Raw genomic sequence first — 14,362 nt, forward strand, 5'->3', positions numbered from 1 at the left:
GCCCAGACGTCAGTTTAGGACCAATGACAGAGCGGAGCCTTGGCTGAGGAGACGGCAGGCCTCCTTATGCAGCTGATAAGCAAACTCCAAACAGACTGAGGCATGTGGAGGAAGGGACCCAGAGCCACAGGTCACGGCAGAGCCCGAAAGCAACAGAGGAGGAAATCCAGAGGGCCAGGTGGGCCGCCGGGGGGCCGGACCCACGGCACGCTGGGAAGGTGTGCGGGAAACCCAGGGTCTCAGGACAGGGCTTGGGGGTCGCGGTCGGGACGGGTCACTGCACGTGTGAGAATCCCATCAGAAGAAGCGGTGAGGCCACCCCCAGCTCGGGCTTCACGCGGTCAGGTCAAGGTCACCGGGCCCAAGCTCCAAACTGGGCGGGGTTTGGCAAGGCCGGCCCCTCGGTGAGCACTGGGGACTCCTGGATAAGCTGGAACACAGGGGCAGAGAACGAGCTGGGGAAAACAGACCGGGGCAGGCGCCTACTGGGGAGGCCGGCGTCCACAGGAACCGGTAACTTAGGATTTGCTACGGCTCTCCTTCAGTTCAGCCTTGCCCGCGTCCTGCTTGGCCAGTAGTAAAACCAGGCATCCGTTTCCTGTTGCTTCTACAACACTTACCACAAACTTTGTGGATTAAAACAGCACCCATCGAGTACCGCAAAGCTCTGGAGGTCAGAAGTCTAAAATCAGAGTGTGGGTGGGGCCGCATTCCTTCCAGAAGCTCTCGGGGGCAACCTGTTTCTTTGTCTTCTCCGGCAGTTAGAGGCACCTGGCGTCCTTGGCTCGCGGCCCCTTCATCTTCAAGGCCCGCAGCACAGCACCTCTTCTCCTTCCCTCACCCTCCTCCTTCCCTCTTTCCTTGCAAGGACCCCCGTGATCGCATTTAGGGCCCATCTGGATCATCCAGGACAGTCTTCTCCTCTGGAGACCCTCAATCACATAACGCAAAGTCCTTTTTGCCATGTAAGGGAACATATTCACCGGCTCCAGGGAATAGGATGTGGGCCTCTTTGGGGAGAGCGGAACAGAGAAAGCAGGGGGAGTGTCCCTCAGCTCCAATACTGGGGACCTGAGAGCGGGCTTGGCAGGAAAATCCAAGGGGCCTCCGTCATCACAGCCAGAGGACAGCCCCAAGGACAAGGAAGCCTGATACCAATACATGGAAGGGGACAGCAGGCGGGGAGCTGTATAGAACTGACAGATGGCTCGTGGTTTAGCCAACACATAGCCTCTGTTTTCCAACCTGGAAAACATTCTGGAAGGGTGTCTCAACCCACTGGGACATCATCTCTCCAGACATCATGGTGATGGGAGTAATATCCCGTGTGAGGAAGGGGCTAGAATCCTCCCAGCATTTAGAGCCATGACACCCGTTTGCATGCTCTGAGGTCCAGAACATGTGGCTCCAAAGGTAAAGAATGAGATTCATGCCAAGAGTTGACGTGATCGGCCAAGCTGCACGTCAGTTCGGGACAAACCCGCTGGCATGTGGATCCGCGCTCCTGAGTAGCCTCGATGCTGAGATGTTGTGCCTGTCTACACTCCTGTTGCCGGTTTACTCAGTTGCAAGGACCCGGCCGTAGCTCCATGCAAACCTTTGACCTGCCCCTCCCCCCCCTCCCCCACCATCATCAGGGGCCTCTTTATCCACCCAGTTCTGCCAGAAAGAGCTGTTGCCAAAGGGCATCACAACGGACTGTCCCGGGACCGCAGGACAGCACGAGAATCTAACCAGTAGGGCTGACGTGTTCTGAAATACGACAGCGGCACAAAGAGGGAGCCGAGCCGGCAGGTCCAGGAAGCAGGAGGGCTCCCAAGTCAGCCTTGGGCAATCCACCTGAGCCATTCCCATGCCTGGGATCTCATTTGAAGTGTAAAGTTCAATCCTTTCCAGCACATCCGCAGAGTTGTGCAACCCTCACCACGGCCGTTTCCAGAACATTTTCGTCACGCCCAGAGACAGCCTTCCGCCATCCACTCCCCTGTCTCCCTGTCTCCCCCATGCCCCCCCCCCGCTCCACCCCCCAGCCCTGGGCCACCACTAATCTACTTTTTGTCCTTGTGGGTTTGCCCATTCTGGACGTTTCGTCTAGCCGGGATCTCACAGTATGGGGGGCCTTTTGCGTCCGGCTTCTTTTACTTAACAGAATGTTTTCAAGGCTCCTCTGCGTCGCTGCAGGTATCGCTGTTCGTTCCTTTTCCAGCTGAATGATATTCCCCAGTACGAGAGACCACACTGTGTCTCCCGCTCACGCGTTGAGGGGCCCGTACCCGTCTCTACCTCTCGGCTGTTGACAAGAGCGCCACAGCCCCTCCTTCCGGAGTTCTGCTTTCTCACAAAGGGATGGGGTCCCTTCCACATGGACGCAGTGCTCAGGCGGTGCCATCGGTGACCCCTTCTCTGTCTCCCTAGGCAGGAGCTGCAGGGAGCACGCCAGCTCCCCATGGAGCACCCCAAGGCTCGCAGCTCTTGGAAACTGTGGCCAGCATTGCCCTGCTTAGTGTATGGTCGGAGTGTATGTTCCCGCCACCGACGGCCTGGGCATCAGTCCAGATCGCCTGTAGACCCACCCAGTCTTCTCAGGAGACCTGACCGTGACCCCCGGTGTTACTGGCCCTGAGGGCCCGCAGGACAGAGTATTAAAGTCTGCAAACTCGAGAACTGGTTTTGTAACACCCCCCCCCCCCGATCAAAACATCATGATTTATGCTCCCGGGTGCAGTGCCCACACCCAAACACTATCATTATAAGATTCTTGGAGCAAATCTTTCCCTCCCTTGGAGCAGAGTAATGTAAAATTCTCACTTGTGCTTTCTTTTCCTGGGCCAAATCCACTGAAATCAATGTATTACTTCTTCTGCTCCCTTGCTGGGAGATCGGTGTTCGTCTTGCCGAAAACTGCCTTACCCAGCCCACTGGGAATGAGCGCTGGCAGGTGAAAGGGGAGAAACAGCTCGCGGTGTGCAAAGTACAGACTGCAACACGCACACATGCACACACAGACATGCACACACAGACACGCACACACGTCCACGGGCGTGCACGCACACACACACACGCACGTGTGTGGCACGGACTTGTCCGTCTGGCCCCCCAGAGACCCTTGGGCAGTGGGTCCTGAGGACCATCGATGAAGTGACCCACCAGGTCATAGCCACTAGGGTATTTTAGCCCCACGGATGGAACCACACAGGGAGAAAAACCAAAGTCACGTGGGCCGGAGATTGGCAAGTGGGGAGTGCGGAACAGCCTGGAAGGAAATCAGTGGAAAAGTAGGGTAGTTAAAACGGGCTGGCCGCTGCAGCAGGACAGGGGCGCAGACTGGGGAAGACCTTGCAAGGAAATCTAAGTGGCGGGGAATGTGAAATGTCAGCGGGGGTGGTCAAGCAGACACCAGAGACAACCGCCAAGGCGCCTTGGGCGTGCGCTGGGAGGTGGCCACACCAGCTGGAAGGAGCACGGCCACAGGGACGGAGACCCGAGAGAGGAAAGGGGCACTCCCGCAAGAAACCCGTGCTGCCAGGAGCCAGGGGGTCCATGCCAAGACCGGAACATAAGAGGGGGAGGGGGCCTTGGGGGGCACCGTCCGAGGGCACCTGCTATTCACCCAGAAGCCAGAGCAGACCTCACAACGGAAGTGGTCTGCACGTCCACGTGCACTGGCTGCTGTCCTGTAAGCCTGGGGCACAGGCGAGGACCGGCTCAGACAAGGACTTGCCTGTGGGAGGGGCCCTGTCCCCCGGGGCACAGGTGGTGACCCTGGCTCAGACAGGGACTCACCTAGGCTTACTCATGACTGCAGACCCCGGATGGGCCTGGGGCTCCTGGCTGCAGACCCCAGCCCACAGGCTGGGCGGCTGGAAGGGGCGGGCCGGGAACTGCCAGGGGGACAGCTCCCCAATACCCACCTGCCCCAGCCGTGCTCTGTGCCGCCGTCCAGCAGAGGCCCCGGGCCTGGGGTCGCCAGGAGCCGCAGCCCACGGGGAAGACTAGTCTTGGGCGAGGCCAGGGCATCAGGTTTTGGGAAAGCTCCTGGGCGATTCTAATCACTGCCAGGGCGAGGCCCAGAACTGCGGCCCCGAGGCCTCCACTCCCACTGGCTTGGGCAGGGCCGCTCCTGGAGGTGCTCGGCAGGCTCCTGGCCGGCTGTGAGCTCGTTTTTTTAAGCGTGTGAACTCCACAAATCAGTGACATCTGGTCATTCTGTAGGACTCTGTGCTTTAAAATGAGCTCCCAAACTGAAGGCCGGGTGGTTAGCCTGAAGCAGGGCAGGTGAGGACGAGGACGCAAGGACGACGAGGCCGGAGGCCCACGCCAGCGGCCCTCCGGGGAGAGGAAGGCAGGTTCAGGGCGAGCCACTCCCACGAAGGCACCGCACCTACCTGTCAGGTTATGCCGGTCCCGGGAACGCCCAAGAGCAGAGAGCTTCTCCCCTGCATCCGTGCTGGGCAAGCTGTGAGGTCTAATTTGTTCCGGGCAGGATGGGATGGCTGGACATACAGGCAGCCCCCAGTGCTCACCCGCCACCAAGACAGGGGTCCCCGGAGGAGAACCTGAGGCCGGGGACTACCTCCCTGGACCTCACCTCTCAAATCCCCACCCCTGGGGCATGGCCCGACCAGAGCATCCCCTGGAAAACTCTGGATCAACTTGGCCTCCAGGTCCCTGAAGCCCTGGAAGGGTGTTAACCCCCAGAGACTGGGAAGGAGAGCCTCTCTGAGGATGAAAAGCCCAGCTGTGCCTGGTCAGGCTGCACTTTGGAAGAAGCCATCCAATTTGCCCACAAACACCATAAGTGAGTCAACAACACTTCAGTGAGTGCCCACGGGGCTCACGGCTCTGGCCCTGCCCTTCTTTGAAGCCAAGGGGCCCCTCCCACTTGGAACGGGGCCAGATTTTCCTTTTTTTTCTTTTTTTAAAAAATTTTTTAACACATATTTGTTTTTGAGAGACAGAGACACAGAGCACAAGTGGGGAGGGGCAGAGAGAGAAGGAGACAGGATCCGAAGCAGGCTTCAGGCTTCGAGCTCTCAGCACAGAGCCCAATGCGGGGCTCGAACTCACAAACCGTAAGATCATGACCTGAGCCGAAGTTGGACACTCAACCAACTGAGCCACTCAGGCACCCCTCCTTTTTTTTTTTTCTTAATGTTGATTCATTTATTTTTGAGAGAGAGAGAGAGAGGGGGAGGGGGGTGGAGGGGCAGGGAGAGAATCCCAAGCAGACTTCTCACCAGCAGCCCAGAGCCCAAAGCAGGGCTCGAACTCACAAACCGTGAGGTCATGACCTGAGCAGAAATCAAGAGCCCCCACCAGCCTCCCCCAGATTTTCCACTGTTATACGCAGTGAGCCTCTGCGACACCACGGGAAGCGGTACAGCCAACCCTCTGGATGCCTTTGGGCTCTCCTTGGCCCTGCACCCCATCCGGGGCTTGCACGTGCTGGTGGGGGGGTGGGGGGGGAGTCAGCTCCTGGACCACCCGCAGGGGTGGTGTGAGCCCTGCTCACCTCTCCTCCTTCTCCCCACTCGCTTCTCCAAACCGCCAAACTCCAACTGACTTCCAAAGTTACTCATTTTATAGAGAAATATGTGGAAATGCCGACAAGGATTAAAGTGGAGAGAAAGCCAAGAAACCAGAACGCGAGGAAAGGAAAAGCTACCTCTCGTTCCTGGCAACGCTCTCTCACTGCTTCGGCGGGACGCAGGGCTGCCTGGGTGTCAAAGGCTCCTCTGTGGGGCAACTGAGGCTGCTCACCAGGGCTTCCCTTTCCCTCAGGGACCGTGAAAAAGTCATGTTGTGAATGTGGGAAAGGAGGGGTGCCCCACTGATCTGAGTTCACCGAACCCGTATAATTCAACGGTTCTATGATTCCACAGGGTTAGCAGAAAAGGTGTTTGTAGTCACCAAGTGTATACTCATGTACTTTTTTTAGCCTCTATATTAAGAAGTCTTCATTCGATCTTGAACCACAGAAAAGGTTAGGATTAGGTACCACCGAATATAGTAAAGATCAGACAACAGAAAAGTTGGATTCTCACCCATGGAAGAAGTCTGAAAGCCAGCATTCCAGGGCACATGCGGCAACCTCATGAGGTCATCAGAACACCATGCTTCTTTTTTTCCGTTCTGCTTCTCTCCTCCAAGTCCCCTCTTGAAACAAGATGGCTGCCGGAGCTCCGGCCATGACACCCCCATTCCAGGCAAGGGAAAGAAAGAAGCAGGGGGAAGGAGAGCAGTTCCCCCTCCCTTTGAAGGAGACTTCCCAGAACTCCTGAAACATATTTCCACGGATATCTCTTGGCAGAACATCACAAGAGAGTCAAGAGTCTGGAAGGGGCAGTCCTTTAACTGGTACCTTGCCACTCCGAGTACCATCAGACTCCCATTACTGAGAAGGAAGGGGAGGGTGGGTGTCGGGTGGGTTCCAGCAGTCTCACACGGGCACTTAGTCCCCTGTCGAAAAGCAAGTCTTTATAGGCTGCCGTCGTGGCATTTTTCTTCCTCTACTTCCATGGCTAACCTAGGGAGGGAGTCAGTCATAGTTGGTGATGATGGCACTGTCCCCAAGGTAGATGGGGGGGGGGGGGTGGTAAAAGCCAGAGCAGGTGGGGAGAAGCATTGCAGGGTGTGACTTTCTTTTTCGCTTTTCACTTTCTGCATCCACGGCCCCATCCGTTGACTGGTCAGTGGTGACCAGGCGTGTACCAGCAGTCACTTCGTGCAGGTAGCCCTGACCTTGAAGCTTCCAGCATCCGTAGGACCTTTCATTGATGCCAAATGCTTGGGGCCAGGTGGCACCAGGACCAGTGTCTGCAAAGACATCAGAGCGGAGGAGGGAGAAGCCAAGTGCTGGACGGGGTTGGCCCACGCCCCGAGACCTGGCCTCGTGACCTCTCCCTCTGAATCACCTTCCCACGAGAAGGTCCCTGCTTCAAACCTGTCACCAACGGCCTCACCGCAGGGCAGAGAGGGCTTTGCCCAGAAGACCGGAGGCAGGCAGCGCTCTCCCCAGCCTTTCCTATCCTTGGGGCAGAGAGTCCTGGAGGCAAAGGCCTAACTTCTGACTCTGACGCTGTCCAGACCCGCACGCACTGGGCTCCCCGTCTGAAACCTGAGCAAACCTAGAAGGGCTCAAGCTCTCTCCATCTCCAAAGGCCTCTGACTTGTTCTTGAGAACCCAGAGGACCTGATTGGCTAACCAGCCTTGCGGGGTACAACCGTGCCCTTGGAACCCAGGAGGCCCACAGCTGGCGCGTCCCACTGGGGCCCTGTCCCCGCCGCGCCCACAGCAAAGGCCCAGACGTGCAGCTCACAGCACGTCGGTCTTCCTCAGCCACGGGCAGACAGTTATCCAGCAAAATGTGAGCTACAGGGAGAGTATTATTGAGAGAGGACTCTTTTCTTGCCTCTCCTTAAAATGTTCACAAATTCATACGCTTTGAAAAAACACCACAAACGAACTCTATCTATCTCACTTTGGAAGAGGCTAAGAAACCCGCGTGTCCTGCAATTTCTGGCTGATTAAAGAACAGCTTGACCCGATACATGGAAATCTTAAGGCGCTTACAGGGCCTGGAAAGAGGCACAGAAACCAATCTGAGCACAGAATAAAAATACCTCCCGGGTTTCGGTAGCAATGAGTAACACCACTGGCTCGTCTGAGCTCAGACAATTATTATATGAAAAAGGATTTAAGTCTGCACAGTTAAAATGGTAAAAAGATGTTTAACAATGAATAAGGAGACAAAAATAACCCAAGGAGTCATGCCCCACACACCCTTGCGCGCAGGACGTCCGTCACGTCTGGAAACAGAGGTTGAGAACAGAGAGTGTCGCCAAGGACACCCTCAGCGGCGAGACGTATGAGCGACACCACCTGTGTGCCCAGAGTTTATGGTCACCCCGCAGGCCCGGTAAGTGACGGGGGGTGTGGAGGCGGAGGCATGGAAGAAGTCCAAGTTCTACAGACTACGGGCATTTTCTCAAAACGTTTCAACTCTCAACTCAAACCACCATGCGGTACTGGGGGAGGGGGGCGCCACGTCTCTCGGGCCCCCTGGCTTAGTCTTCCGGGAAGACCCCTTTCTGTCCTTAACCCAGCAGGACTAGAATTCTCTTCAGTTGGCCCCGGTGCTCAGGCCTCTGCTCCCTCAACCCTACCTCGGAGGCTCTTGAAGAACAAAGGCTTCTCTCCTCCAGGCTAAAAGCCACATGCCATGGCCGTGGACCAAAGGAAAGATTCCCTGCTGGCCACCAGCCGTGCCACCCGCTGTTAATGAGCAAGAGAGGGGAAGCCTGGGGGCGGGGGGGGGGGGGGGGATGCCCCTCTGATCTCTGCTGCGTGTAGGCAAGAAGGAGCTGCCAACATTTCTGCTGGTGCGGTTGTAACAATAGCAACTCCCATTCACTCAGCCTCTCCGTGGGCCAAGCGCAGCGCAAAGTGCTTTTTCATGTGTTGTCAAAATACTAAAAATAATCACCCAACAGTTAGGCTCTTTCCCCTATGTAAACCGCAAAACGCTTGACGCTCACATCACACACCGTCTGGATACCATCCTGCCTTCTCTGTTCCCCAAACACGCACACGCGCACGCACATAGTCTTGCTGTCCTAATTTCTTTCCTTGAATTCTTGAGCCAATTTTAATGAGGATGCCACCCCCATCAGTCCCCGAAAACAATTCTCAAGGTCACCAGTGACAACCCCATTCCTCCATGCAGTGCTCAGTTCTTAGCTGGCCTCTTTCTTTCTTTCTTTCAAGATTTTATTTATTTGTTCGTTTGTTTGTTTTCATGGCTTTATTAATTTTTGAGAGGGAGAGGGACAGGGTGCAAGCGGGGGAGGGGCAGAGGAAGAGGGAGACAGAATAGGAAGCAGCTCCAGGCTCTGAGCTGTCAGCCCAGAGCCCGACGCGGGGCTGGAACCCACGAACTTCGAGATCATGACCCGAGCCAAAGTTGGAGGCTTAACCGACAGAGCCACGCCCAACATGGGGCTTGAATTTACCACCCTGAGATCAAGAGTCACATGCTCTACTGACTGAACCAGACACCCCAGTTGGCCTCTTGCTTGACTCTGCGGCACTGGACGTTGTGGATCACTCCCACCTTCTAGAACAATTTGTTACCGACCGCATCTGGCCCATAGGATGACTTACTAGGGATTAGGAAAACCCAACACTCTGGGCAGAGGCAGTTCTGGGAGCATCTAGCCCACGAGCAGAACGAGGCAGCCCCCTTCACCTGGAGCCTTTATGCAGTATGCAGACTGCACAACAGTACAGGGCAGTTCCGCAGGGCTACAGGCTGAAGAGCCGTCCGACTGTGAGAAGTCAGAGGCACAGAACAGGGAACCGGAACAGACCCCGGAAGAGGCCGTTGGGAACGGAACGAGGTTCCTAGAGGAAAGAAGCAGAATGGAGAAGGAGAGACGCATGTCTTCCAATGGGGTAGGAGCCTTCCACCGATCCCCCACCAAGAATCCGAGCCAGGGCTTATGTGAGGGCGTATTCTGATTTTTAGGAAATACGCACGGAGGTATTTTGGAGCAAGGCTCATGACGTATGCAATGTACTCTCGAATAATTCAGATCCATATGTGGACCCACGCAGAGCAGTGTAGCAGAAGTTCTAGCAGACAGGGCAGGGGGTCTGGGGTCTCGGGCACATGGGAAACCTCATACTCTTTCTGTAACTTCCAGCTTCCCTGCGAGGTTCAAGTGACTTCCATCTAAAACGCTATTTTAGAAGAGAAACTAAGGGCAAAACCATGGAGACGGTAAAAAGATCAGTGGTTGCTAGGGTTTGGGGAGACCATCGAGACGAACAGGCAGAGCACAGAGGGGTTTTCGGGCCGTGAAGCTGGTCTGTACCATTTTTTTAAATGTTTATTTATTTTTGAGAGAGAGAGAGAGAGAGAGGCAGAGCACGAGCAGGGGAGGGGCAGAGAGAGCGGGAGCACATAGTCCGACGTGGGGCTCGAACTCGGGAACTGAGTCCCCAGCCCGGCACCCCTGATCTGTACCATTCATAATGGCGGATGCGCGGCGTCATGGCCTCGTCCAGACCCACAGAACGAGCAACACCGAGCGAGCCCCACTGTCAGCTGTGGGCTCTGGGTGCCGAGGGTGCGTCAGTGGGGGCTCAAGTACCATAGCAGGTGCACTTCTCTGGTGGGGAGGGGTGACCCCAATGGGCCTTTCTTCCCATGTGCGCTGGGGCTGGGCAGTGTCGAGGAGCGTGGGCAAAGACTCAAACCCACGGGGAGACTCAGCAGGCACAGCACCCTCCCCACCCCACCCCCACACACAATCACAGCCACCTTGCTCCCCTCCCCCACCGCGGGGGGCTCCGTGGTGGGGCCCGTGGGGGACCTCAAGATGGAGGTAGCATCCCAAGTAACGTTTTGTTTCAAGGGGTATGAAGATCGCAGCATCGGTCAAAGTTTTGACTCTTCGCTTCAGAACTACTCTCCCGAACCAGCGACTGATCTCACCATTCACATTTCTGCTCAGAGAAATATTCCGGAGAAAACAAGTCTCCGTAAGCAAGCCTCGCCAAAAATACCGTTTCCTAATATCTTTGTGGATAGAAAAAGAAAGAGTCCTGTACTAAAGGTTCAGCAGAGAGTCTTTTTTTTTTTTTTTTCAACGTTTATTTATTTTTGGGACAGAGAGAGACAGAGCATGAACGGGGGAGGGGCAGAGAGAGAGGGAGACACAGAATCGGAAACAGGCTCCAGGCTCTGAGCCATCAGCCCAGAGCCCGACGCGGGGCTCGAACTCACGGACCGCGAGATCGTGACCTGGCTGAAGTCGGACGCTTAACCGACTGCGCCACCCAGGCGCCCCTCAGCAGAGAGTCTTAAGAATGATCCTTGCGTGAAGGAAGATGGAGAGGCATGAAAAGATTCGTCACCTCTTAGTGTTAAAGAAAGCCTGTAGGGGTGCCTGGGTGGCTCAGTCGGTTAAGCGTCCGACTTCGGCTCAGGTCATGATCTCTCGGCTCAGGTCATGATCTCACGGTTCATGAGTTCAAGCCCCGCGTCGGGCTCTGCGCTGACGGCTCGGAGCCTGGAGCCTGCTTTGGATTCTGTGTCTCCCTCTCTCTCTCTGCCCAGCCCCTGCTTGTGCTCTGTCTTTCTCTCTCTCTCAAGAATAAATAAAACACTAAAAAAAAAAAAAAAAAAAAAATTAAAGAGAGCCTGTGGGTTATGCCCCAAGCCTAAAACCCAGAACTAAAATGATCCAGAAAGGATCGCTCTGAAATTCTGCCGTCCTCTCAGCTTTCTGGGGGGAGCACAGCAAGGTTTCAGAGATCCAGGACTGCGAACTTAAGCTTTCAACCCCTTTTGAAGAAGAGTTTGTTTTTTGCATTGTTTCTTTTTCTCTTGAACACGTATTTATTTAGAGGGGCACCTGGGTGGCTCGGTCCGTGAAGCGTCTGACTCTTGATTGTGACTCAGGTCAGGATCTCACGGTTCATGAGTTCAAGCCCCGGGCCAGGCTCTGCCCTGACAGTGCGGAGCCTGCTTGGGATCCTCTCTCTCTCTCCCTGCCCCTCCCCCAGTGGTGCACACTCTCTCTCTCTCTCTCTCCCTCTCTCTCTTAAAAATAAACATTTAAAAATTTTAAATAATGAAAAATGTTTAAAAATAAAAAAGATGGATTTATTGAGATAAAATGAACATACGATGAATTCGTTCTCATCTCACAATAAAAGCATGTCTGTTTATAACCAAATTATCATGTTGTACACCTTCAACTAATACAGGGTGATGCGTCAATTACGACGCCTCCAAAAAACGGCATCCTTTTCAGGCGTGCAGCCCCCCTTGTGGGCAATGCAGGAGCCACATTACCACGACCACCATCGAGACCCGGGGCACGCCATCTCCTCAAAAGCTCCTCCGTGCCCCTTTGCTGTCAGTCACCTCCGCCCACCCTCAGCACCCGATTTGTGTCCCTGCGGTTTTGCCCTTTCCAGAATGTCGTAAGGGCAGCATCGCACAGTGGGTAGCATTCAGCCCCTGGCTTCTTCCGCTTAGCATAATGCTTTTGAGCTCAGACACCGTTCATTCGCCGAATGGTGTTCCAGTGCGTGGACGTGACCCTCTTTCATCCAAGTGCCAGCTGACCATGTGGGTCGTCTCCGGTTTGGGTGAAAAAGCTGCTAGAGGTTTTCTTCCGTCTCGGGTAAAGAGCCGGGAGGGGCGCTGCTGGGTCGCAGAGGAAAGCCTCCGTGTGACTGCATGAGAAACGGCCGCCTGTTTGCCATGTGGCTGCACCGCTTCCCGCCAGCTGTGGATGAGCCTTCCCGGTGCTCCACACCCTTGCCGGCCTTTGATATCGTTGGTACTTCTCACGTTAGCCGTTCTAACAGGAATGTGGCGGTATCTCGTTATCGTTTTAATGTCCGTTTTCCCTAATGACTAACGATGTCGAGCATCTTTTCATGTGTTTATTTGGGGTCCGTGTCTCTCGTTTGGTGAAGCGTCGGCTCAGCACACTTTCAGAAATGGAGGTTCTGCATTTTCTTGCCCCAGCTGCTAACGTGGGGTGGGAGGGGGCACCCGGGAGGCATCTCAACGTGCTGGTCTCCATCATTTTCTTCCACGGGACCGCTAATGACGCCCTGGAGGGCCCTGAGGTCCTGTAGGACACACGCGGCACCCTGAGAAGCTTCCTCACGTGAGAGATCCCGGTACTCGGAGCACGTTGTCACATGGGAGGTACGTGCTGTCTTCTGACCCACACCGTAGGGAAGGTTCCATATAGGGCCTCTCCGATTCTGTATTTGCAAGCTGTCCTGAGTGGGAGACAAAGCGTGGTGGCCGTGCAGCTGGCACATGCAGTGCCCCCCAGAATCTGAAGCCTGCCTGGTGCTGGACCCTTGGGGGTAGCCGGATTTTGTCTGTCTTAACCAAGTTCTCACACCCACGAGGGCAACTGGGGCCGTGCGGCCAGGTCACCCTTCAGCACTGGATGGGAAGAGAAGAGCTGGACCCAGAATGGATCGCAGCGGGGCTCTGGGACCGCAGGTAGGCTCCTGGCATGAGAGCGACGTGCCTCGCGGCTCCTGAGCCCCCATCTGCATTGGCTACGGCTGCTACCCTATGCCAAGGTGCTTGTCTTTTCTCCGTGCACCGTCTGTGTGGCCTCCTAGCGTCAGCCTGTCGTCACCCCGGGCTCCCCTTGCCCCCCATGCAGCTGGTGCCCACACCCGATGCTCTGAGCTAGTGCTCTGCAGCCAGATCAACCCTGCCACCCTTCGACCAGGGGACAGGGGGCAATGTGTGGTCATGTCTTTGGTTCGGTGTCTGAGAAACACACGGACAGCCCCCCACACCCAGGAAGGATCCAGTCCCCAGGGTCAACAGCACGGACACTTTCTGCTTCAGATCCACGGGCATTCTGCTCAATGACGGACGTGTCTCGTGCTTGGGTGTCACTAACACCGTGGCATTCTGGGTCACTGCAGGGCTCAGGAACTACAGGGTTATCATTAGTTCCATTCTATTTTTATCCTCACCGGGAAAAAAGGAAAACGGCAAAGACAAATGAAGAAGGCATGAATAATGGATATGCCCAATGATTTGACATAAATGGGACTGCAGACTTAAGCGTGCCTCTGACAGATTTACAACTGTCACATCAAAGGCTAGCAAGCCCCTGCACAGTGGCCGGCTCTCCAGGCGTCGAGTCTGAGAAACCCACACATTAGCTCTCATGGTGAGGTCTTATTTTTTCTCATTTTCACACCGTTTTAATTTGGAGGCTTAGAAAAACTGATTTGTTTAAATAAAAGTAAATTGGAAACTAGATTGGCCATATGCGATAGTTAATTTTCCATGTGATGCATCATCACATATAAATTTTGTATGTGATCATCACCTTGGCTGGGCTATGGCACCCCGCTTCGGGTCAAACGTTATTCTAGATGTTTCTATGAAGGCATGTTTGAGATGACATTAACAATGAATCAGGGGACGTTGAGTGGGGCGGATTGCTCTCCGTGACGTGGGTGGGCCTCGTTCAATCAGTTGAAGGCCTCAGAGACACAGACTGACTTCTCCCAAAGAAGAGGGAATTCTGCCAAAAGACGAAATGGAGGCTCGAACTGCAACTCTTTCCTGGGTCCCCAGCCTGTCGGCCCACCCTGAACTTTCTGGACTTGCCGGCCCCCCATTATTGCGTACAATAATTCCTTAAAACGATTATTTCTCTCTCTCTCCCTTGTAAATGCATATGAATATTCATAGATGTGTATGTGTGTGCACGGGCACACACACGCATCCTGTTGATTCTGCTTCCCTGGAGAACCCTAACATGCCATCTTTATTAGTGTTCTTATAAAATG

Source organism: Leopardus geoffroyi, chromosome C2, assembly GCF_018350155.1.
Source record: "Leopardus geoffroyi isolate Oge1 chromosome C2, O.geoffroyi_Oge1_pat1.0, whole genome shotgun sequence".
Lineage (NCBI taxonomy): Eukaryota > Metazoa > Chordata > Mammalia > Carnivora > Felidae > Leopardus > Leopardus geoffroyi.